We start from the raw sequence: 24,358 nt of genomic DNA on the forward strand, positions 1-24,358 counted from the left end.
GCCGGATACCAGGAGCGGCGCAGAGATCCCGCGCGAGGCACCTTGGGAAATGTAGTTCGGCCGGGCCCTGGGGACAGCCCCTCCCTAGGGATCCCGGGGGGGGCCGAGCCGCGTTTCCCAGCGGCCCCCGCGCTGCTGGGCTGCCGAGGGCGGGAAGGGGCGGGGAGGGGAGGGGCGGGGAAGGGCGGGGGGGCGGCCGGGCCGGCCCCAAAGCGGCCCCAAAGCGGCCCCAGAGCGGGGCCGAGGGGGGGGGGAGCGGGGCCGGGCCCGAGCTGTGGCAAAAAGAACCGGGGCAGCGCAGCCCGAGGCCGCTGTGCCAAGCAGAAGTGCTTTAAAAAGCGTTCCGTGACATTAATAGGGACACGTTTCATCGCAGGTTTTATTTCTGATAAATTCCTCGAAGCGATCAAACCCCAAAATAAAACAGCTGCACAGCGTGGTACAGCGCCAGCCCGGCACGTTCTTAAAAATCATTGTCGTGTTTGAAAATATACAGCTTGTTTGCTGAGGGGACACTGGTCTGGAGGTAGCCGAGCTGCCCACCCAAGCACCACACACGGGTTAACTCCCCTTGATCCCTGCCGTAGCACAAGATGTACAACTTGGTACATTCCTGAATGGCAACACGGAGCGAGGGACAAATATCTAACGCAATAGTTCAGATTAGGAAAGCTTTAGTTACCAGAACCTATTTTTAGGGCAGAAGTCGAATTTACGGTGCTCTAATCTTTGTATGGGGAATTGGCACAAGGTTTCTGCTGTTGGGTCTTATTTATAGCTGTTTCTTCTTTCCAGGGAAATAAGATTAGCCTCATTATTTCCATTGCTGTTACTCTGTCTATCATTATTATTATTCAGTCCGTCCATCCTTCCACCCATTTAGGTCTTGTCTGGAATTACCTAGGATTATCCCGCTAATGCGCGTTGCCTTCACACCGAATATCATTTTTGTTGCTAAGAAACTGCTTTTGCATAACAGACAGCGCGGGCCTAATTTTCACTCCAGCAGCTGTTAAAGTCAACGGGAGCAGCAGGTGCTCGGCGCTCCTGAGCCGGAGCCAAAGTGTCCGTGGCAGAATTCCCACACAAAGTCTGACTGCACGCGAGCGTGTCATCCACGTGTGCAACGTGCCCAGGGACAGAGCAGCTTCACGGGTAAAAGAAAACGAGCAAAGGTGTCCTTCCACCTCCGGTGTGTGCGTGCAGTGCAAGTGCAGCTTTCTGTGTGCCACAACAGAAGTGGCTGCGTGTGCTGGAAGCTATTTGAGACTATTCCTGTGTCCCCTCCGCACACAGAGGTGTGAATACACACCTATGCTCACAGCTAAAAAACACGTTCTCAATCGTAGATAGCTGTCAGCAATGAGTTTTGGGGCACGTGGTCCGTTTTAATATTAACGTGAGGCTTCCTGTGCGTGTCTGTGTGCATAGCTGACAACATGGAGATGTCAAACAGCTAAAAGTGTGAGCAGAACGTATGTGTGCGTGGCGTGTACCTGTACACAGGGCTGTACACCTGCTTGTGCACCTCCGCGTGTGAAATCCGCAGCACTTGGGCTGTTTGCACTGCAGCAGGTCAAGGCGCAGACACAGACGTAGTGACATTTCCTCTCCCTGTGGGCTCTTTCGCGTTGCTATGGTGACCAGATGCACTCACACTTTTATCTGAAGTATCTATTAACTAAAGCTTCCTATTAATTTCCCCTCCTTACAATGGGTATGGAATTCACCGGAACACCAAGTAAGCTTTTGAGCTCCCAAATTTACATCACAGCCTGCCCCCAGTTCCTGGTGAGCTGTCAGAAACATCATGGGATAGAAGTGCAGCTGATATAAATGTGTGGGGTTTTTTTTGGGAGGGTGTTTTTTTTTTGTTGTTGTTGTTGTTTTTGATGAATGAAGAAACTGCTTAGTAATGAGAATAAGAATAAACAGCACAAGGAGTCTCTCAAAAGCCCTGTACATCCTGAGACATGGATATAGAAGAGCTGAGCCACAGTATCTCACCCCTGAGCCAGCTGAAAATGGATGATTTGGTCTAAGTCAAAGAGGGTTGAACATGGTGGTGGCCAGCTCACGTCAGCTTGCCTTGAGCTGATGTGCTACAACAGCATCAGCCCGAAAAGTCTGGGGCAGGATTTTGGCTGTGAGGGGCAGAAACCAGGGGCTCTGATCAGATTCCCTCATCACATCGGTTCTCCTGCTTCCTTTGGCTTCTCCTACAGAGGTCACCACCAAAAGAATCAATGTCCCAAACCAGGGACACCAGCTCAACACCTGGCATAGAAATAAATGAAGGACTAGAAACCATCACGTCCCTCATCTTCAGAGTGTGTCCTCCACGAGGCCCCGGAGACTCCTGTGAAGGTTTTGTAGCGTAATGCAGATAAAGCCCCAGCCAGTATTCTGAGAATATAGAGGGAAATTAAATACCCACCGGAGGAAAAGAAGATAAAAAATGAGACGTTTTGACAAGGCTGCCAGATTGTGTGGCAGGAGGGTTAATTTTTTTTTGAAACTGCCATTTCATATTCCCTTTCAGACAAGCTGAATTACACAGTACTGGCTGCTGGAGGAGTTGCATAATTTTCTTCACAGAAATAATGACAGGGTACTTAAAAAAAAAAAAAAAAAAAAAAAGAGCAAGTGAACGGGTGGCTAAAGTGTTGGGCAGAGACTTCAAAAATCTAGGCTGAGATCCTACCTATGCTAGGAACTCCTTTTGTGACCCTGGGCTGGTCAGTTAATCTTTCTATGTTCTATTTCCCTGCCAGTAACATGGGAATAATAACTGCTCTCTGCCTTGCTTATTTAGATGGCAAACTGAGTTTACAGGTGCATCTTCTGGGCTTTTGGCAGCCAAAGCCAAAGAGTTTAAATTCATGCTAAGGTGTGTGGAACAACAACAATACACAAAGTAGATAATAATAATAATAAGAGAGCTTGGTATGTGATCTGGAACACTGTTAGCGTGAGAGGATGAAGAGTTCCTAATGCATTGCTCCATATCTCTTCCCTCAAAATGTGGAGAAGTTTGAATCTGTGCTAATAGTTCCAAAGGCATATAAATAATTTAGGAACTAAGTCCATGTTGTTTTACTGAATCCCTGAGTTACTTCTGAAACTGTGAATAGATAATTTAGGTACCTGCAACATTTTCTGCAAGCTCTTTGTGCTTAGCCTGTTGCCGCATTGAGGGTTAACAGCAGATTAGGGCAAGAGTCTCATTTTTTCAAAGTTTAAATTTAGGTTTAAATCTAAGTTTTTATCAATCTCTTCAGCTTTTACAGGTTTGTCTAATTTGCAGAAGTCAGAAGAAGATGGTCTTTTGCTGCTAAGTCCAGTGAAGACAAAATCTTCTGTATTTTTAAGTAACTACATGAGAAATTTGCTGTACAAAGAGAACAACTCTAAAAATAGTGAGAAATGGCACCATGACATTAGCAGGAACAATGACCCAATACCCAACTTGCCGCAGGGGCTTTTGTCCTGTAACTACCTTCATCATTAAGGCTTGTGATGACATTATTTTCTGTGCTTATATAGGGCACGAGGCCATTGCTACCTGGAAGGAAGGATTTTGATCAGACTGCAGAAGATGAACAGGCAGGAGAGGTATGTTGAGTAACACTAAATCAATGGAGTTTCATTTACATTAGACACCAGCCTGGCAATTTCAACATTAATGGTTGCACTGCTGCCCTCTGAATTTTTGTAGCTTTAATATATCAGTGGGGGAGTAAAAGAGAGGGAGAGCGTGTCGCTCATGCTTATGATACGTGGGTCTTTTCTTTCATGCATCATCAATGGGTAGCAATTTGTACAGCTGTTAAATTCCTTTAGCAATAAATTTCCTGGGATAAGTATTGCACTGCTCCTACCTCACAGATTATCTAAGATGATAGTAACAATAGTGTCTTTGGATCTGGACCCTCTTTCTTTCAAGCTGAAAGAATGAAAGGCTGAGGCAAATGGCAAGGTAGCAAGAGCATCACATTTGGACCTCTGGCTGTGAGGACTGTAAAGACCTCATCAGATTTGGACCTTCTGGCAGAACCTGGCTGTGAGGACTGTAAAGCACGTTCATGAACCACAAAGCAGATGGATTTGGAGGTCAGTGGCTGTCTTCGTCTTGCAGACATTTGCTCTGGTGCTGTACTGCACTAGCTCTACGGCTGACTTTCCAGATGTGTTTCTGTTTTCAACCTAAATGGCTTAGTTGAAGGAAAAGCCAAAAGGACTTAAGTTCCTAAATCACATAGGCAGTAATCACAGAATCATAGAATTGTCATAGGGACACCTAAAGCTGGTTGCCCAGGGCCATGTCTGGATGGCTTTTGAGTATCTCCATGGATGGAGACTACAACTTCTCTGGGCAACCTGCTCCAGTGCTCGGTCATCCTCACTGTACAGAACTGCTTCCTGATGTTCAGTCAGAACCTCCTGCATTTCAGTTTGTGCCCAGCATCTCTTTTTCTGGCACTGGGCACCACTGGGAAGAGACTGGCTCTGTCCTCTCTGTACCCTTTCTGTGGGTAATAACAATGACAAGTGTGCAATGCTGAGCACACAAAGAAAATGCTCTACAGCAGCACCAACCCAAATTATTAAAGACATTTCAGTACTTACCTTTACCACTGGCCTCAGCAGGATTCAGGAATTTCATTTTCACACCTAAATATCTCTGAGAATAGAGGCTCTGGGTGGTATTGAAAATTCACCCGTTCCGGTTTTTAAAACCCTGTTGGAAGCAGCAAGCTAGACTTTCAAAACAAGCAGGATTTCTAAGTGCCCAGCAGACTTCAGCAGCTGAGGTTCAAGCCCTAACTTTGCCACAGAATTGCTGTGGAGTCTTTGAGTGAGACACTTAATGTTCCTTGATCCACAATATGAAGATAATAATAGTTGTTTTCAATGGGAAATTGCTTTAAAGTAAAAGTAGGTGAGTGGCATGCTTAGAGAGAGCTGCTCATGGCTGCAGGATGAGCCTACAGAGCTTGCTTCTTCACAGACACTCCTCCTGTTGCTTCACCCAGAGCCCAGATTTGGATAACTTCAAGGGGATGAGAGCTGAGGAGCAGAATAAGTCACAGTCTCTGGCTCAGGGACTGATATGACCTCCAGTATGCCAAAGCACTTCAATACGTACTTAGCTTTCAGGTGTGGAGCAGCTGTATCCCAGAGAGGGCTCTCGGTGGGCAGCTGGACCAGCTCTGTGTCCCAGTGCGTCCCGTCAGCAATCTCTCACACCAGCGAGGGTGAAGATCTGCACTGTATGGCAGGCTATGATTTGTTGTCACCTTTATAAGTCAGAACAACAAAATCACTAGTCTTCCACACAGAGCCAGACCACTGAGAGCAGCACCTCCTCCTTGGGGACGTCCTCCTTCATTTCTTCTTCTGTTATCCTTCCTCACTTGTTCTCATTCTTTCAACACTTGGTTCTCATTTCAGGGATGGATGGTAGGCATGTTAGACAGTGCGAAAAAGAAAAATATTGCTCTTTGCGAGACCATGTCAAATCTCACTATAATCGTCTATCCAATTTTGTGACTGTACCTGTGACTTTCTGCTCCATTTTCCCACTCAGAAGACTATAGATGACTATAAAAATTTGGATTTTTTTTTTTTTTCTCAAGGATATCAAGACTCAGCAGGATCTTCTTTTTCCATACCCTGTGATAAACTTCTCCTGGAGTGCTCTGCCAACCTGCCTATCTCTCAGTTGTATCTTGGTCTGACTGAAATGAGTAAACGTAATATATACTTGGGAATGCTAGAGAAAAGGAATCAGGCAGCAAAGAAAAAGATAAGATAATAATAGTGCTGGGTTTCCTGCGATCCTACTGAGAGACTGATCTCAGCAAGAAAAAACAAAACCCTTTTGCCGTTTCCTTTCCTCTGAATTTGTCGAAGAGCAATCTTTATTTCACCCCAGGTTTAGCTTTGCTTCCACTACCCAGCTTTCTGCTGTTAATACCTTGCATATTTCATGAATAACACGTGAAAGGACAATGCTGGCTCACATCCAAGTAAAGGATCTCGCATTATTCCTTTTGACCGCCGTTGTCTGAGCGAGGCAGACTTACCTCAGCCGGTGGAGTCAGACAAGGGACAGAATCCTCCCTGTCGCCAAATCAAGCCTGTTAAATGTACTTTTGTGAGCAGTTGTAAAAAAGGAAAAGAAACAAAAGTATCCTTCAACAGCCTCTGCTCTGCAGAGCTGCTTTGGTGAAAGGCTTCTTTCATAGCCGGAGAAAGAAATTTTCAGCAAAAGGCGAGAGTTTGCTGGTGCTGGCAGAGGTTGTGCCCTGTGCAAGCTCACAGAGCACAGTCCAGCCTCTCCCTCCCTCTCCCCCCTCTCTCTTTTTTTTTTTAAACATATGTGCTTTCTATGGACACTTTAATCAAACTCCAGATGGGTGGTTTCAATCTGGGGATTTGCGCTGCTCAAGAGATAACAATCCTTTGTGCTAGCCTAGGTAGCAAGTGTGTTTGTGATAGCTGGAGCTGATACCAGGAGATGTCCAGGTGGTCTTATTTAACAGGGGGTATTAGCGATACTGCCATTGTCCAGGAAATCAGATAAAACTGCAGTCCAGGTGTTACCCTACACCGTGTTTGTGTAATGACATTGCCAACTGCCGACTGCTGCCTGCATTAAAATAGAGACCAAACACTGCAGAAGGGACAATCCTGGGTGATATTTTCTGGTACGAGCTCACCATCATCCCTAGACCTCCTGGTTTGCACCATTTAAAGTGCAAAATTTAATCTGAACATAAAGGAGAACACCAGTGAACACGCACCCCTTGCTCACACTGAATACAACGTTACTCTGATGCATGCCTGTTCCTGGCCTGTGCTGGGATTTCCTAAATTAAGGCATTTCTTCTAAACTGTAGCTTATTCTCTGCCATACCACAAAGTGTATTGATGAAAATGCTTGGGGAGCAGGTGAGGGGGGAGGAGAGACAAGTTTTAGAAATAAGCTGCCAGGGCAATTCAGTATTCTGCCAAGGGTAATTAGATGAGAGAGCGAATAATAAAGATGACTTACGAACCTGAGAGAGAAAATGGTTGGGGAAGGACTATAATAATAGGACAGGACAGGGCAGGACAGGACAGAACAGAACAGAACAGAACAGAATAGAATGGAATAGAATGGAATGGAATAGTTCAGTTTAAGGGCACGTTCAAAGATCACCTAGTCCAGCTGCACCAATTCAGGTGACAATACTTTATGGTTGTTCTGGAACTGCACTCTGCCTAGCACAGTGATATACCACACTGGGGAAGGGATTTGCCACAAGTTGTCACTAAACAAGCACGTAATAATCAAGAGAGAAGTGACTGTTTACGGCTTGAGCAAGGGAACGAGGTCCTCTGCTCTTTATACACATATGAATTCCCTTCCAGGAGCGTGGCATTTAGTAGGAAACATAAATTCCGTTCAGCCTCAGAGGTGTGTGAGACTTTCGTCTAGACTTCAGGTAGAGTGATCTGTCTGCGTAGGGCCGTATTTCTCAAAGTGGTATTTTGCAGGATGGGATCTGCCACTTGTAGTTTGTCCCAGAGATTTCAACAGCGTGGAAGCTCATGCCTCCTTGTAATTGTGGCAGGTGACACCCATAGTGCTGAGAAGCCACTGTAGTTTCTTTGTAATTGATTTTACAGATAAGATCTAAACTTAGCTACAGAACACGGTGAAAAAAAAGCCTGCTTAGAAAGAATAGGGACTCAAGAGCTTAGCCTCCGGCTATCTGAGAAGAGGCTGGCTCATCACAGAGAGATCCCCAGCTGCACTTCTAGGCTGTAAATTAAACAAACAGTATTTCCTATACACCAGACCACAGGGATGGTAGAAAGAACAGTGTGGCCTTATTGCTGTTATTTCCTTTGGTTTCAATCTCTGTCCTCTGCCCCCCACCTCTGTCTCAGACTAGTGTTGCCCACTTTACCCGATTTGTTATTTATTACAATGGTTTAAAGAGAGGCAGGGGAAAAAATGCTCAGTGCAAATTATATTTTGAGCTGTTGTGCTTTGCCTCTTTGGTGGATAATAAATCTCTCTGGCAATGCTCCTCTGTATAGGATTTGTCATTAAATGCAATTAAACAAACCCTGCAGGTGTCCATGATCAGGCCTGCAGCAGCCCATTCACAACTGCAATGTTATTATCATCCTGACAACAAAACACCAGATATTTCTTGAGCTCCTCTGATCGATGCGCTTGCCTGACTTGGAACTGGAGGGAGGAGAGAAGGGGGGAACAGAATGGTTCAAATGCTCTTTAGACTTATTGATGGAAAAGTCAAGAAGCTACTCGGCAATCAGAGGGAGGGTGGAAAAAAAAGAAAAAGGCTGAGGAACAGGAGGGCTGAAAGGAAAAAAAAAAAGAATAGAGAAGAGTATCTGGGAGAAAAAAATATAGAAATGAGGCAATGTGTCTCATGACAATGTACCCAGTGATTTTGTTAATGGACAAGACTAGAGTTTAGGAGACATGCAAGTGAGGTATTTTAGGTATGATTCCTCTCATGTAACTCTAGCCTGATAGCAGTTAGGCATTTTGTGTTAAGTGAGTCATGTAGGCACCCTTGTAATCAGTACAAAAATTAATCTCACTCAAAGACAGGGCTTGACTGGTTGGTTGACTTGTTGTCCAGACATACCTGTCTGTCTCTGTTAACTGTAGCTGAATTTAAGTGAGCAGCTCGGATCATCTCTCCAACAAATTGCAAATCCCACCCTTAACAGCCAGAGGAATTGGCTTTTGCTGAATGCATTTTCCTTTCTGTCTTCATTCACAAGGATGCATTTCCCGGTACGGCTATCAGGACTGCGTGCTACAGAGTCGTTGCTAATATTTGTAGAAAGCAGATGCAACAACTTTGCACCAGAATTGATGTGTACTCTGACAATCGGGGATCAAGACAAAGTCCCGTGGTTTATTTCAGCCATCCCAGGCAGCCTGCAGAGTATGAAGGTCAGGGATTCACAGGGGACTGCTTGCCATCAAGTCCAGCGAGAGCGAAAATTTTGCAAACACCGGTCAAATTATTCTGCCTGAATCCTTTGCGCAGCTCAGCCTCAGGGTGCTCTGAGGATAAACCTCTTTCCTCTTCTGTTCTCACCCCAGGAAACCTAGTTTTGTTCAGTTGATTGCTGGGGCACATATAGAATTGCCGTGACAAGGGAGAGCTTGTATTACTGCAGAATCTTTGCAAATGTAGAGTAACACAGAAAGAAAACCATTTTGGGGTTGGATAAAGGGAGTTAAATGAGTAGGCTTCAGTAGTGTGTGTGCATAGGTAGAGCGTAAGGGATGATTGCATGCTACTACAAAACACTACTGGCAGAACCTTTGACTAATTAGGCAAAGGTGATGCACTAAATCTTTATGGCCTCATCTGAAATGCCCAGATTACTGGCATCAAAAATGAAATTGAGATTATGGCAGAAAGAGTTAGGATTTCTGCTCTCAATCCACGGGTCTCAGGATGACAAATTCCTTGGGCCATGCATCTACATCACTCTGCAGTGCTGGTCTTTGGCTCCTTGGTCACTAAGGCAGTCCAGATGTCCGTACCAAAGAATGTCCCCCTTTTCATGGTCTCCATCTCAAACACTGGAGGATTTCCCCCTGCCACTTTTTATGTCTTTCTTTTCCCCATTGTTTCACCACTTAATCTGCTGGTTTGTGCCATTAGCAAACCAGTACGCAATTACCTGGTGACACAAGTCAGCACTGGTCTATTGAAGCTGGCAGAGCTGCCACTGCCACAGTATTACAGATTTTGGCCTCCAGGTCTCCCCACCAAGTGACAATTCACTGGACACACCAGTGGCTCCCCAGCTGTGGTCCTTGGGTCAGCAGTAGTCTGCAAGGCTATGTCAGAATCCACAATTACTGCCAGTATTTATGAGTAAGCCCGTTTTGCACGGCCTCACACGTAGTACCTAGGAACATCTATCTGATTGTGACACTGGCTCAAAGCTTTTGGAGCCTCATGTGGATGCAAAACTAGCAGTCCTATTGATAGGCATGGCATTGCCTGCCTGCAAGCACTGCTCTGGGTTCCTCCATTTCGCTCAGTTTCTGCCTAGACTCTGCTCTCAGACATGTCTGCTGAAATCCAGAAACATCTCTGATTTATTCATCCCAGATGCTGTAGGATTTACACCGGGGCGACAAAGCCCGCACAAAGGGATGTGCTCTATTCTAGGGAGAAAGACAACCCAGCAGACAAGAACTGGCATGTCCCAGCTGCCGGGCTGAGGAGCCCAGTGACTGTTAATGAGTGTCACTGGGACAGATCTTCAGCTGGCGTAAATGAGCGCTAGCTGATCGTAACTCCACCAGGACTTCAGTGGAACTCTGTTGATTTACACCAGATGAGCAGCTGCTGGTCCAGGGCCCGGGCTAGCCGGGGAAAGCCCCCTGGAGTTTCCATCAGTGGGTGTGAGAGTGGGGTAGAAGCCGGCTGTGTGCGTGAAGGGGTGCAGGAGAGCAGGCAGAAAGCAAATGAAGGGAAGAATGTGAAATACGCATCGTATTGGATTGGCTTCGCCAACAAATATACCTTTTCTTCTTTCCGCTTCCCTTCTTCCCCACCTCCAGCAGCTCCTCGCTCACACTCCCTCTCTGCTGCTCATCTCCCTTTGTGCACCTCTTACCCACACTCTCCTTTCTAAACAGGTGCAGTTGCCACTCAATAGACTTTAATTACCACTTCAAGGGCTCTCACCAGGGTCTGCTGGGAGGGTGGAGATGAATTTTCCTGAGGATTATGCGTATGTCTGAGTTCTTTTTAGTCAGATGGCGGTATTACTGTCAGGCTGTATCCTTCGAGAGATTGTTTCTTCATCTTCTCTCTGCTTGTGTTAACAAAAAAACAAAACTGCTGATAAATGAAAAGAAAGCAGCCATTAGCTACGTTAATTATCAGGGCAGCAAACTGGTCTAGAGAAAAATACTCTGAACAATTTTAAATAACAGGAGTCTAAGCTGGACGTCCAAAACATTATTTCTGCTTGTAATGAAAGGCCCAATGTTCAGAGGTAGGGAGCTCAGCATCTCCAAAGATTTCTGTGGGAGTCTGGGGTCTAAAAACACAAGTTGTTTTTAACCATTTTACCTTCTTTTTTGCTCTGTGCTCTTCCCATCATATCTCACTGGAGAAATGCACTGGTAATGCATTCTGCTGGTACCCCGGGGGATTCCTCCAGACTGAACGTGTCAGTTGATTTCTGTCTTCAGCATAGTTTGCCTACGATGGAGAGTTATTCCCAATGTTTAGCTAGTAAAATAACATTATTTTTACTATTAAGATCCCCTTCAGAAGACAATCCTGGAGAATGCAGAGCAGAATCTTACATCTGTCAGATCTGCTTGAAACTGTTTGCATAGCATGTGAGCATGCATTTGTGTTAAATGCAGATGCACACATCAGGTATACACATGGTTATATGTTCTGGTACATGCAGCACTGGAAGATAGAGTAATTGCAAATGTAACAGCACCTTTTGGGGCTGGGAAGGTTTCCAGATATTTTAAAACAATTTTGCTTTTGCTCAATATCAATATTTTTAACCCTTTCATAAAATGAGAAGCAGAAAGAGGATTGTTTTATAGCAAATTAAGCAACATTTTCTTCTGCCAGTATTTGTTTTCTTAAACAAGCAATTGGACAAACTGGGGAAATAGAGTGACCAAATCCACATTATTGTGTACGTGTTTTCTGTGAAACATTTTGCCTAGGTCTGGAAGAATGTCATTTTATCTCAGGAATTAAGAGAAACTGCTTGACCCATAAAAACCGAAGCCCAGAGGATCAGCCACACTGGTAGGAACCTGTGCGTTTGTGGCTCGTGGAGCTGGGTCTGGCCCAGCCAGAAGCCAGCCCCTGGCAGTTGCATGCACACAGCATTTGAGCTGCTGTTTGGCACTCACTTCTGTACAGGTCCCCGTGCAAGCAGCAGTGTCCGTGCCAAGGGGCAATCCTGTGGAGTGCTCTGCCTTTACAGTGCACGGGGGGCACTGAGCACTTCTGAGCTCCTGCCACCGAGCCAGCTTGTATTTCTGGGTGTCACCCAGGCTCTTCTTGTCCCTTGGGCATTACTAACCTTGCAGTGAGACTCAGGCACTCGGCTGAGGTTTTTAGGTGTAGTCCTCACCCAGTTGGTATTTGTTTCCCATCCAGCACAGTGCCCCTGTGTGCTGCTGTCTGCTCTCAGCTCTGGGCTCGTACCTGTGGTATGAAGAGAGAAGAGATGAAGGAAGGACAGATGGACAACACTGATGGGAATATGCTAGTGAAAAAGCAGAGTAAACATAATTGCACCTCTGTACTAAGATACCCCTTTGGTCTCAGTTTGGGGATGTTTTGTGCAAGCACACGTTTACGCCATCGTCTCTGGACTTTCTTCTCACTCAGGGGGATCCATTCCCCTCTCCTCCGTCAGGAATCCTGCAGTCCCTCCCTCTCCTATTCCTGCCCTCCCTGGCCTCTGGAGAGCTGCCAGCCCTCCCGATGCCTGGAGGCATTCCCATTTTCCCCTAATCATCTCAGGTTTTGTCCTTCCTTCCACTTCCCACTGTAGCTTTTTCTTTCACCTTCTAGGATTTAAAAATTCTCCTGCCTTCCCCATCTCTCCCCTCCCTGCTTCCTTTTCTTGCACATTTTGCTTTCCAGGTCTGTCTCCCACATGTTCTCCTGCCATTGATGTGGGGCTAGGACGCACATTGATCACAGCCATCTCAAACCCATCTCTCTCTTTTCCCAAAGAGCCAATGAAAATGTCACCCATGAGATAATCATCATGTAGCTCACGTCCCTTAATTGCTCTCAAAGTACACATCCAGACTGCAGAGCCTCTTTGAAAGGCAGGTTCTGGCCTTTGGCACATTATTGACAGGCTGTTGATAGGCCCCTTTGTTGAGGAGCAATTTTGTCCCTTTTGCAGTACAATTTTTTTTTATTTTTTTATTTTTTTTTTAAGACAGCTCTTTCAGAAAGAGTAGATTTTAAAAATAGAGCTGAGCTTCAAATGAACAGACTTATTCCTGAGAAACGGTGACATACATGTGAGATGAGAGCTACCAGCCTGTTTCGTGCAGGACTCCATACAAGAAATCAAAGCTACAATGACTGATAGCCTCCTCCCAAGTAGCTTATTATTCCTTTCCCTCCTAGACCTGGTAATTAGGTGTTTACTTGCAGTGTATTACTAAATCATTAGATGTCTTGTGTGTTCCACTATATGGTCCCTGGCAAACAAGAGAAAGTTGACACTCAAGCTGTGTGCCAACTCATTTGTATCTATTAGTGATAATTCTTTTGTTTATTTAATACCTGCTGATTAAAATGGACTAAGATTTCCTCATCACAGCAGCCCTTCGCTGCCTTAAAAGCTGCATAGGTCTGGGGCAATTGCTTGTGTGCCTGCTAAAAAGGAACACTTGAGAGCAGAACAAAGCACGCTTGCTCCCCCGTTACTGTCATGGGTAGAGATCTTCCATTAGCAGTGCAGAGGCTGTGCCACGTGGCTGAACCACCCTCCTGTCGGGCACTGGCTGCCCATTGTACACACATGCTAAAGCCACCTCGTTAATAGGAATTTATTTTAACATGTCCTGTGTAAGCTGGGGTCCCACCGTGGTAGGCACCGCATGTAAATCTTGAGTTAACCCCGCTGAAGCCTTCGGCACGGCTGTGCTCCCGAGCTCCAGGCTCTCTCTAACTAGACTTCCACCTAAATCTAACAGCAAAATCTCCAGGCTATATGCAACTAAAAACCAATCCTGCAAGAAATGAAATTCTTTCCTCTCTGAAACAATGTCCTCCGGAATGATTTTGCTGTTAATGAACCCCAACTGAGCTGCTGTATTTTGGAGCCACTGGTGTGCATTTTAACAAGGAGCTCTCTGTGTGTGGATGTGCATCAACATAGCCAGCCCCCATAATGGAAGTCTGTTCAGCATCCTAAGTCCCGCATTAGGCTGTGCCCGTAGGAGCCCTGGGAAGTTCCACTGAGACTGCCTGAAGGTAATCATCTCTCCCTGCCTCCTGGCTGTCCCTAACCAAGTGCTCCGCTTGCATCTATTCTAGGAAACAGCTCTGGAGATTATAAAGTTTAGACCCTAATGCATTCACTAGCAACAAGGGGAGAGAAATGCTGTTTGATTATAGATGAAAAGGAAAAATGCAAGGGGCTTTGGTATTCAGAAAAATTTCCAGCACGCTGTGATTTGGTTGTTGAACCCTGTAAGGGACTGAAAGCCCTTGAACTTCATTGTTTTCTCTGAGTCAGTGCAGCCAAACCATAAGCAACACTTGAAAAACATAGTCCATCTAGAATTTATCATAGATTCCTTCATGATTGAAATAATACATCCTTCATGATTAAAATGATAAGTACTTCCCATTATAGAAGCTTATTTCATGCATTACATCCACTTAAATAATTTTTGGTTTGTTTGTTAAACAAAGCCACATCACAGTACGTAGAACATGCATTTAGATCAGTACGTGTGATACAGAATGGAGCCCATTCTGCCAAAAATCAGGAAAATGAGTTGTGTCAAACCCATTCCCTCACCGATACGCCAGCAGAAGAATATAATGCCTGTTTTCTAGGAAAAAAAAAAAAAAAAAAGCTTTTTTGTTTTTTTAAGTTGTGTATTCATTAATTGTTATCTATTGTTTTGTTCCACCTACCTGTGTTGCACTTTATCAGGTTATGTAAAGCTGCAGATGTAAAGCTCTTGCCAAATACACCTTCATCAGCAAGTCATGAGAACTGTGCTAAAATAAAATGTTGGCTGGATTAGATGGAGTGGATTAGAAAGATGAGAAATATAAGCTAGGAGAAAATAAGACAATAAATAGGTCTGGCAAGGTATATGGATAATCTTCCTCTCAGGCCAAACATGACAAGATAATAACCTTTTTCTTTTCTCTAGTTCCATTTGCTCTTGGATCTCTCGAGCTCTATGAATATCACTTAATTTGGTCTTCTGGTAGGCCTATAGAACGAGTATCACAATGTCCATTTTTACAGGAAATAAAAAAAAAAAAAAAAGAGGCAAGGTACATTATTTAGGAATAGGTTTAAGTTTAAAATTAGCATTGCAAAAATCAGTCAAACTCTTCTCTTTTGTTGGTTTGGGTCCTAGCAATCACTTTGCTGAGGGCCGGGTAGTGCACTGACGACAAGCAGGTAAATCCGAGAGCTTCAGCCACGTTTTCACAACTCCCCTGTGCCACCCTGGCTGCACAGCCAGGCCAGAATAGGAGCAGGTCTTGCACTCTTCTCCAGCCCTCCCCAGTCCTTCACAGCACCCAGCACCAGTTGAGGGACTGGGACCACACTCGGGCGATGTCTAGAGCTCTAGTTAGCAGAAGGCGAGGGGGTCAGGGTGCCTTTCCTCCTGTCCCCCATGCTGTCAGAGTATTTGCTCCATAGATTATTTCCGAGCAAGTCTAAACAACCTGTATGAGCAGCTGGTGTGCTCATCAGACATGAATTTTGGTGACAGCACCTCCTGATTTCAGAGAAGGCTCCTTTGAACTATCCTGGACTCTCCTTGCTCAGGAGAAATCCCCACTGCCTCTGCTAGGTTCAGGCTGCAGCCTGCAAAGCCCTGGGACCTTTTCTGAACCCTTTGCCTTCCAGATGGCAACGTCTTCACTGGGTGGGAGGTGTCCTAAGCAAAGTTTTTAATTGTGCTGTGCCATTGATTTCTCCAGGTGTGTTGTACCAACAACTCAGAGCAACAGAGTACTTGCCTGGGCAGAATTACAAACCACAACGTGAATAATTTGGTGAGTTTTACTAAAAAGATTTGCTGTTTTTCTTTCCAGGAACTGTGCAATTTTCTGTGCACAGGAGAAATTCTCATTTCTACTTCAATGGCAGGGTGCATTGTCACCTTACAGGAGCAGGTACTGACTGTTGCTTCTGATTTGGGGGGCTCAAATCCATGCAATTTTCATCTGGGCTGGGTTCTCGTAGGTGGACTGTTCATCATGGCTCTAGATTTTCAAAATAAATTAGCAGTTTTGGATCCCTTATATTTGCATTTGAGACACTTTGAAAAGGGAACAATTGCCGGAGAGCCAGGTGTTTAGCAGTCCCTGAAAGTCAGGACTAATTGGGATATGGCATGCTGGGCACCTGAAAACATCAAATGCTTTTGAAAATCTGGGGGGAAGTTTCTGTTTCTGTACATGACCTGGGAAGACTACAGACTTAAGTTATGCAGAATAAAAAGGAGATCTTTGCATACGTTATAGAAATATCCTCAGTTCAGCCAAGTGCTTAACTTTAGACGTATTTGATTTAAGTGCTGAGTTAAGGAGTTAAGCGCTGAGGTTTCTGCAAGTGCATTTGTATTTTCCTGATATTGTGTAAGTTACTGTAGGTTTGTTTTATGAAAATCTCTGAGTCAGTCTCCACACTAAAATAAAATAAAAAAGCCAGATTCTCCCCTCCATCCTGAGGTGTGATGCTGCGGGGGACACACAAGGCTTTGCTGGCTTGTTCATCCTTTCAGGTGCAGAGCCACAGACTGTACCAAGAAATGCCTGTTCTTTGCAATTCGTAACAAAACCCGAAGCCTGAGTCACAGACTGTGTTAAGTGCTGAACAAACACAGAACAAAATGTCCATGCCCCAGAGAGATTACGGTCTCATGGAGCCGGGCCGCTCACCGTGGTGATGTATCAGGAGGGCTCGAATTAACGCCAGATTCCGCATGGCTGCAAACACGCGCTTGAAAAGCAAACCAATAATCGTGCAAACAAAACCCACCCAACCCTTCCCCTTGTCAATCACCATCCCAATTAACAGCCCCTGCGTGGTAACACTTGTTAGAGCCCCCCCTGGCAGCTCAGAGGCTGCTGAAGGCAAAATCTTGGTCCCGACCCTTCTCTTGGCTGCTACGCGCACCCAGCTGTTTGTAAGCAGGGTAAAACTAAAAACCTCCACGCTCGTCGTACACCAGGAAGGGGGCCATATCTCACAATCGAAACTCGCAGGAGCCATCTGGTCTCTGCAAATAAGAGCTCCTGGAGTCGGGGTGTGAGTGTGCGATGACTGGAGAATGTGAATGGCCCTATTCATGCACGCGGTATAACAAGCACTAAGCTACCGGTGTGCTTCAGGCTCTGCTGAGTCAAAGAAAAGTGTGGCAGGAAGGGATGTTTTGGGGGGTTGTTTTTTCCTTTTGCAGGGCCAGGCCTACAACTACAGGATGGAGCTGCTCCTAAGCCCTGGTCTGGAAGCCCCCTGTTCATGCAGGAGCCAGAATAATGCATGCTCGGTCCTGGTTTGCCAGCAGAGAACCTTGGCTGGGAGCTGCAGAGTTTCTTGGAGGGTAAGTCCTTTGAATCTCAGCAAATGCTGAAGACTTCAGACATCCCAAGCAGCCTTAGGATACTCAAACACAAATACCAATATTGAATACTGCATTAACCATTCCTTAGCATTTTTTTTTTCCTTTCCTTATACTATGTCTAGGCTTTAACGTAGGTAATTTTATAAATTAAAAGTCCCAGTGTCTATTCTGCTATGATCAAGCTTCACAAAGGTATTTCAGTATCTAAAGACAGCTCATTTTTTTAAACGTTACCAATGAATTTGGCCCCACTCCGACTTATTTTCAGGTGAGGTGTATGCCTAACTTATTTTACACATCCCAACAGGACCCTAACGCCTGTTCTGAACTCATTCAGTTTTAAAGAGGTGCTAAACAGCGACAGACTTGGAGGCCTCACAACAACCACAACGCTCTTTGAGGGAAGAGCTAGCTGCCTTTACAAAACACATAGATCAATTTTATCACCCACTTCTCAACTCTTCTCTGCTTTAGGATCTTATATTGACCTTCGGGTTGTTCCACAAGAGGTTTATTTCTTTTGCTTCCCTAGTAATGCATAGCTTTGGAGGGGTCTGAATTTAGTATCTTTTGTCCTGAATTTAGTATCCTTTAGTCTGAATTTAGTATCTTTCAGTCTGAATTTAGTATCAGAGAAAACTCCCATTGACTCCAGTTAGCAGAAAAGCCAAATTCTTTGCTCAGAGCTGTTCCTTAAATCTCCTTCCAGTCCCGACCCAGCGACATACTTCAGTCCCGCTGAAGTGTTTGCTGAACCGGGGTGGGTGCAGATGCTCAAAGCAAAGCAAGTGCTTAAAGGCTTGGTCAAGCCAGGCCCCTGCCTCCTCTCGTCCTCTGGTGAGGAGCGGGGCGGGTAGGATGGTGCGTGTGTCGCAGTGCAGTAGTGGACCATGGCGCACGCTGCCACGCGCACCTAGTGCGCAGCAATGCAGGTGTTTGAAAGAGCCTGGATGTAAAATTGCGTGTGAGTGCAGGTGTCTGGAGCAGGCAAAGTGCCCGGGTCTGCGTGCCAAGTTCAGGTGGCTGGGGCTGAACAAAGCTCTGCCAAAGAGAGAAGATCCGACGCGTGTTTATCCAGGCGCAAAAGCTGTTGCAGATCTCGCGTCTGAAATCCACTCTCTTTTTCCTGCTGAGATTCCCAAGCACCTCCCAGTCTCCCAGCTACTCACAGCCTGAAACCCTACCAGATGCCATGATTGCAGTGGAAAAGCAGCTCATTACTGGAGTGGCAGGCGACGCACAGACAAATATTTGTGCAAGGCATACAGAGCCCAGAGAGTGGAACACATTGTCTTTTTGATGGAAGGAGGAAAGGGGAAGGAGGTCTTTGCCTGTAGCAAAATTACATAACAAAATGAAACAACAACAACAAAAAAAAAACACCCTATGCAGTGTTTGTTACTAGTGAAACCTAAAATGTTTCCCTCTTAGCAGGCAGTGGTGTAACCTCATGCCAGATCGATTTCCAGTTTACAAATTTTGCTAAATTCTTTAAGGATTGGGAATTAAGTTCAGATCTTACCCTAAATTCTTTATTCTTCAAAGATCTCTGTGTGTACGGATCCCTCAGAAAAGAGACAGGTTTTGATCCTTCTCTGAGATGCGTTTGTTTTGAGATCTACAGAAAATTGTTAGTAAAGAAAGGTTACAAAATATGCCCCGAACAAACTGAACTGTGACTTGGATTAAGCAATACCCTCCACACAATGCAAAATGTAGTTAACTTTGAGGATAACCATCTGTCCTAACACTTTTATAATAAATATTAGATCTGGTTAGGCAATATTTTAGAATATGGAGATAAGCCCCCAAAAGCAGGAAAATGTATCTGGTGCAATATTTATTTTCTGGCTTCTCCTCAAGTTCTTTCGCATGCCTGTGTTGAGGCAGGAGATAAAGGACATGATTTCTCATACATGATTTCTTTTTTACAGCTAAACTTCAAAGGAAAAAGATGTTAGATGGATGTTGTAAGAGACAGGACACGACAAAAACCAAACCCAAGTATGATGTTGCATTGAAGAAAGATCACAAATTGAGTCACTGTGCGGACACAGACCTGACAGAAGATGCTGAAAGATTTTCAGACAGATAACAGATATTTCTCCATTCAAATTCCATAGGCAAGCATTTCCACCATTAGTTTGCTCAAAGTACATAATGTGTGTCTCTGAATGCTCTCTGTATATTCAAGGCCTTAAATGAAATATCAACTTTCAAGTGTTCTTTTTTCTTTTTTTTTTTTTCCCCCCAAATATTTATTTCAGAAACAGCAAATAGGATTTTCCTTAAAATGGAGAACAGCTCGTTCGTTTTCTCGTCTTCTCAGAGACCAATGTTACTTAAGAAAAATACAGATGTAAAGACAGGAGGTGGGGAAGTCTGAACCTTGGTTTATATTACCTTATTGAGCCTGTTAGGGCAAAATATTTAAGCCTATGTTTACCAGAGCTGCGTATTTTCAATGACTAGGGATTCATTTAATGAATAGTCTCAGCTTCCAAAAAGGGAGATAAAATAAATGCTTCATTTGACAATAGTGATATGCAATGCTTTGTTTCCGAAGTGCTCGAGTGCTCCTAGCATTTTTATCTTTTTTATTTTCTAAATGACACCTGTGGTGTCATCTAAACAAGAAAAAGTGGTGTTTGTATTTTTTTTTCAGTTTGTTCAAATTTCTACATTGAGTCAGAGTTAAATATTTTAACAATTTAAAATATAAGTTTAATCTTGCCAAAATTTTAAAAGAAAAGCATCCTTTAATTTGATCCTGCTATTTATTTATTTTTTTTTTGGGGGGGGGAGGTTAAGCACTTGGTGAAATAAAAATTCCACAATCACATAACCCCTGAGCACTTAAATATAACATGATCTGTCAATGGACCCCGAGTGTATTAAAGTGAGGCATATTTTGAGTATTCAGTTAGAATAAACAATTGAGGAAAAATATTTTTAAAGAACTCCTCACTGATGAATTTCCTCCCAGCAACATCCTGGCGAAATATCCTATTTCTCTAACCAGCCAGAGGATTCTACGAGCAACTTTATGAGTGAACTACGAGGCAGCCCCATTTTCAAAATGAGCATTTTGAGTTTTTCAACATAAAGCTTCAATACTGGGGCAGGGGGAGGCACGTAGGTGCTGTTTGTGCCCGTGAAGCCATTCGGGGCCTCCTGGATTATTTTGGTCCCTGCTCTACCCCAGCCCCGGGGCTGTGAGCGCCTTACCTGGGGCCATCGGGGCGACCGGGGGAAATGCAGCTGCAGCTCCTTCAACCCTCTTTATCCCCCTGGCTTTTGGTCAGCCCCCAACTTCTCTGGCTGCAGCCTGCCTCCCAAAATGCCCCTTCTCGATGCAGCTTCGGTCTCGCCTTGCGTGTCCCCCCCCTTCCCCTCCAACTGCCACCACTTGCTATTGTCCCCAGTGGGACCAGACTCAACCGGGAGCACGGCAGGTGCTGGAGCTGGGAGCTTGGAGATGGGAGCTGGGAGCTCAGAGCTGGGAGCTGGGAGCTGGGATCTGGGAGCTCAGAGCTTGGGGTGCAGAGCTTGGAGCTGGGAGCTGCAAGCTTGGAGCTGGAAGCTTTGAGCTGGGATCTGGGGGCTCAGAGCTCGGGGTGCAGAGCTTGGAGCTGGGAGCTGGGAGCTGGGATTTAGGATCAGGGATTTAGGATCAGGGATTTAGGATCAGGGAGCCCGGAGCCGGGCCCTGTCCGTGGTGCTGATCCGCAGCTCCCCGGCCAGGGGCAGCCCAGCCCCGCTCCCCCCTCTCCTCTTCCCCGGCTGCCCCCAAGGGCAAGGGCAGGGGGAAGCCGGCCCCGGACACCCGCAGCCCCACACCCTGTCCCCCTGCAGCCCCCTTGCAGCCTCCCTCAGCCCCCAGGAGCCCGTCCTCGTCCCCCCCAATGCCGAGCCCCCACCGGCGGAGCTGTGCAGAGGTGGCAGCGGCTCCCCGGGTGCCCGGGGGTCCCCTCGCCTTCCCCCAGGCACCCGCAGCATCCCCGGCCGTGCCCAGCCCTCTCCTCCCTCGGCCGAGCCTTCCTCCTCACCCCTGCCGGAGCTCACCTGTCCCTGGGTCACCTTTGCAAGCTCAGGGGCTGGGAAAGCTGCCCTGCCTCTGCCTCGGGGCTTTTATGGGCCCCCGGGGGGGCGGCGGGAGGAGCGCCCAGGCGGGGACTCTTCGCTTTGGCCAACGGGAGGCTGCTTCTCCTTGCGAGCGCACAGATTGCACGGATTACATCATGGAGAGCCGCCTGCCCTTCAGTCTAAGAGTCTCCTCCTCGCGTCAAGGCGGGTCGGGGGAGCGATGGCAGAGAGCAACAGGTCCGTCCGTCGGGGGAGCGACACCGGAGCCCCTTGGAAATAGGGCAGCGGTGGGGAAGAGGGCTGAGAAGCCATCCCCGTGCGAGATGCCCGCTTCGTGGATGCCCAGGCAGGAGAACCCCGCTGGGAGAGACAAGGAGCATCCTCCCGTGCTTCGGTCTGAGTGAGGACCGAGCTGTTTTGCTTTGTGGACAAGTTGCTCGGTATCTCCCAGCACCAAACCCGCAGCAGCCCCGTTCTCTCCATCGTACCATAGCAGCCCTCTGCCTGTATTGCATGTACATGCACCCTCTGATCTCCCAGCCCTGTGGATTAGCCAAATTTCATCCCAACTCCTCAGCCTTTTTCATCCTGTTCTCAGGGCTGACACAAATAACCAGCCCTCCGTTCCTTCCCCGAGATTCTGAGCTGAGCTGCAACGTCAGATCTGAGTATCTAGAATCCATCTGCTTCTTTTAATGTTCCTGGTGCAAGGCCGTCAGACAGTTGCTCCCTGGAGTGTGCCAAAGGACAAATCACTCGCCAGTGAGAACAAATTTATCTCCTAACCCTTCTGCCCAAGAGCACACGCATGTTTCTGACTTTGGCTGGAGGGTGTCAGCTGGCATGGATTTGTGTTGTGCCTCTTAGATTGCAACCACACAGGTTGCAGGCATTAATTCTTCAAGGTTGCCCTAGATTGTCCTAGATAGTCAGTACATCGAGGTAAAGCCTTGTCTCCTGGTATATCTTGTACGCAGGAGATATTATTACATGATACCAATGGAAAAAATAATAATTGATTGTAACATTAATTAGCTATAAATCAAAATGGTCCAAAGATAAATGCTCGGCCCAAGTAATACCTGAGATCCACATTCAGATCTGACTTGGGGAAATTGCTGCCTGCTATGAATGGATGGAATGAATCTCCCTCTTAAGATCTGGATCTCAAAGCAGATGACATGAACAGAGCCCGTTTTTAAGTGGCATTTGTTGCTATTCGTATTACAGCTTGATTAGAATAAAGCCAAGCTCACTGTTTCCAACTCTTTTTTTTTTTTTTTTTTCTCTGATTTCAGTAGATTGTGGGCCAACTCCTTTGGCTGGCTTACATCGGCTGAGAATCTGACCAGCTACTGCGACGTATTTGTTGTTGCCTAAGATAAAAAATGGCTTTGAGCAGAATATACCTGTGTTCAACATGAATCAGTGAATACCCTGGCAGGCTCAAACGCTGGTCTCTTGAAGGAGGAGATGGAGACTGAGCACTACCCAATGACCTTGCAATGCATTAGTCACAGCATGAAGAATGTAGACTGGTATACGGGTAAAAGAAGATGTTGCAGCCTTACTAGTGCCTGGCCTTGAACACGTGTCTGTGAGAGATTTTTCGTTCAGGAGCCAAATCTGGAAGTCTTTGCTCTGGCTTTGTCCAGGCAAAGCAAGCAGGAGTTCAGGGAAAATGTGAAAAGGATGCTAGGTGGAATTGTAAATGGCATCTTATTGAAAATGCTGAGGGGTGCCTAAATCACTCCAAAACTTACATCAAAAGGACAGTGAGAGTTGGCTACTTAATTTCCCTAGAAGATCCTACTGGGCAGGCAATCCAGTGCAGGGGACTGGGACCAGTGCTTACAGCTGTTCCCACTCCAGCTGGACTTCCTCATCCTTCTCTTAATTTTCCCTGTTCCCCATTTGCTCACCAGGACTCTCTCAATTCCCTTTCACCTCAGTCTGAATGTGCTAACTGCTGTGATCCCCTGGCCCAGAGCTCCAGCTACAAAAACCTCTTTGATTTTCCTCCAACCTTTGGGTCTTCTGCTCCTGAGTGAAATGGAGAAAGGTCCCATGGGGGTAAAAAAAAGAGTCATGAGGAATAATGAAGAATAACCCCCCCAGCTTCTGTTCTGTGAAGAACAGCCATTTTGCAGCTGTGGTGAGCCCACAGGGAACAAGTGTAGAGGCGCTGCCTCTCAGCAGTAGCCTCTTCTTTCAGAGGTGGAGGGCAGGACTTTGGACTGACGTCCTCCCTGTGCTGTCCAACCAGTCATTTTGGCCAGCAATTTCAGCGTGGCCCAGCTGAGAGCTCAGAAACTTGGTTTCCAAAGAGACCTGAGATGTGGACAGGAGGTGTTCCTGAACCAGGCTCAAACCATCTCCAGCCTGAGATACTCCTCATTCAAAGGCTGTGTTTGAAATGTAGGGCTTATAGCGAGAAGAGACCTGGAAACTCACCACATCCACGACAGATTCTTTCTCTCTGGGCTTTTCCACTGCCCAAGGCTCCTCTGGCTCACTCATTTGCATTCTAGGTTCGTTCCAGTGGGAGAGGAGATCGGACAGATTTTTCTCCTGGAGAAAGTCTGGGATGAACCTAGAAGCCACAACAGCAAAGGTCACCGTTTTATTTAATTATTTCGAGTTGTTTTCCACCCCCTACTCGGAGCAGCCCTCGTCGCGCGGTAATTAGCGACGAAGCGGAGGGGGAGCGAGCTGGACTTTGGCCCCAACTGACCTGATTCGTACGAGATGCCTGATTAATGCACCTTGTCACATGGCTGCTGGCAGCGACTTGTTGCTGGGCATCCAGAGGTTTCCAAGGGAACCGCTCCTTCTCCTGCCGGAGCTCCTCGGGAACCGCTCCTGCTC

At 46.1% G+C, this 24,358-nt stretch overlaps 2 long non-coding RNA genes across 6 annotated transcripts; one reads left to right on the top strand and one right to left on the bottom strand.

The window, feature by feature from the left end:
* Positions 1-239: 239 nt before the first annotated feature.
* On the top strand, positions 240-21,461 carry LOC139999724 (uncharacterized). 2 transcript variants are annotated; one of them, XR_011805234.1, is made up of 4 exons: positions 255-3,615; positions 15,756-15,830; positions 17,240-17,383; positions 19,339-21,461. It is a non-coding gene; the product is annotated as an uncharacterized lncRNA (long non-coding RNA). The 2 variants fall into 2 exon arrangements; XR_011805233.1 differs by having other exon boundaries at positions 240-3,615; positions 15,756-17,383.
* On the bottom strand, positions 8,932-24,345 carry LOC101791069 (uncharacterized). 4 transcript variants are annotated; one of them, XR_011805232.1, is made up of 7 exons: positions 24,225-24,345; positions 23,945-24,083; positions 18,927-19,022; positions 14,724-14,810; positions 12,130-12,254; positions 11,142-11,273; positions 8,932-10,878 (listed from the first exon to the last, which is right to left on the bottom strand). It is a non-coding gene; the product is annotated as an uncharacterized lncRNA (long non-coding RNA). The 4 variants fall into 4 exon arrangements; XR_011805231.1 differs by lacking the exons at positions 23,945-24,083; positions 24,225-24,345 and adding an exon at positions 21,470-21,967 and having other exon boundaries at positions 8,932-9,892; positions 10,752-10,878; XR_002405719.4 differs by lacking the exons at positions 23,945-24,083; positions 24,225-24,345 and adding an exon at positions 21,470-21,853 and having other exon boundaries at positions 8,932-10,881.
* Positions 24,346-24,358: the final 13 nt, after the last annotated feature.

This window comes from Anas platyrhynchos, chromosome 29, assembly GCF_047663525.1.
Source record: "Anas platyrhynchos isolate ZD024472 breed Pekin duck chromosome 29, IASCAAS_PekinDuck_T2T, whole genome shotgun sequence".
Lineage (NCBI taxonomy): Eukaryota > Metazoa > Chordata > Aves > Anseriformes > Anatidae > Anas > Anas platyrhynchos.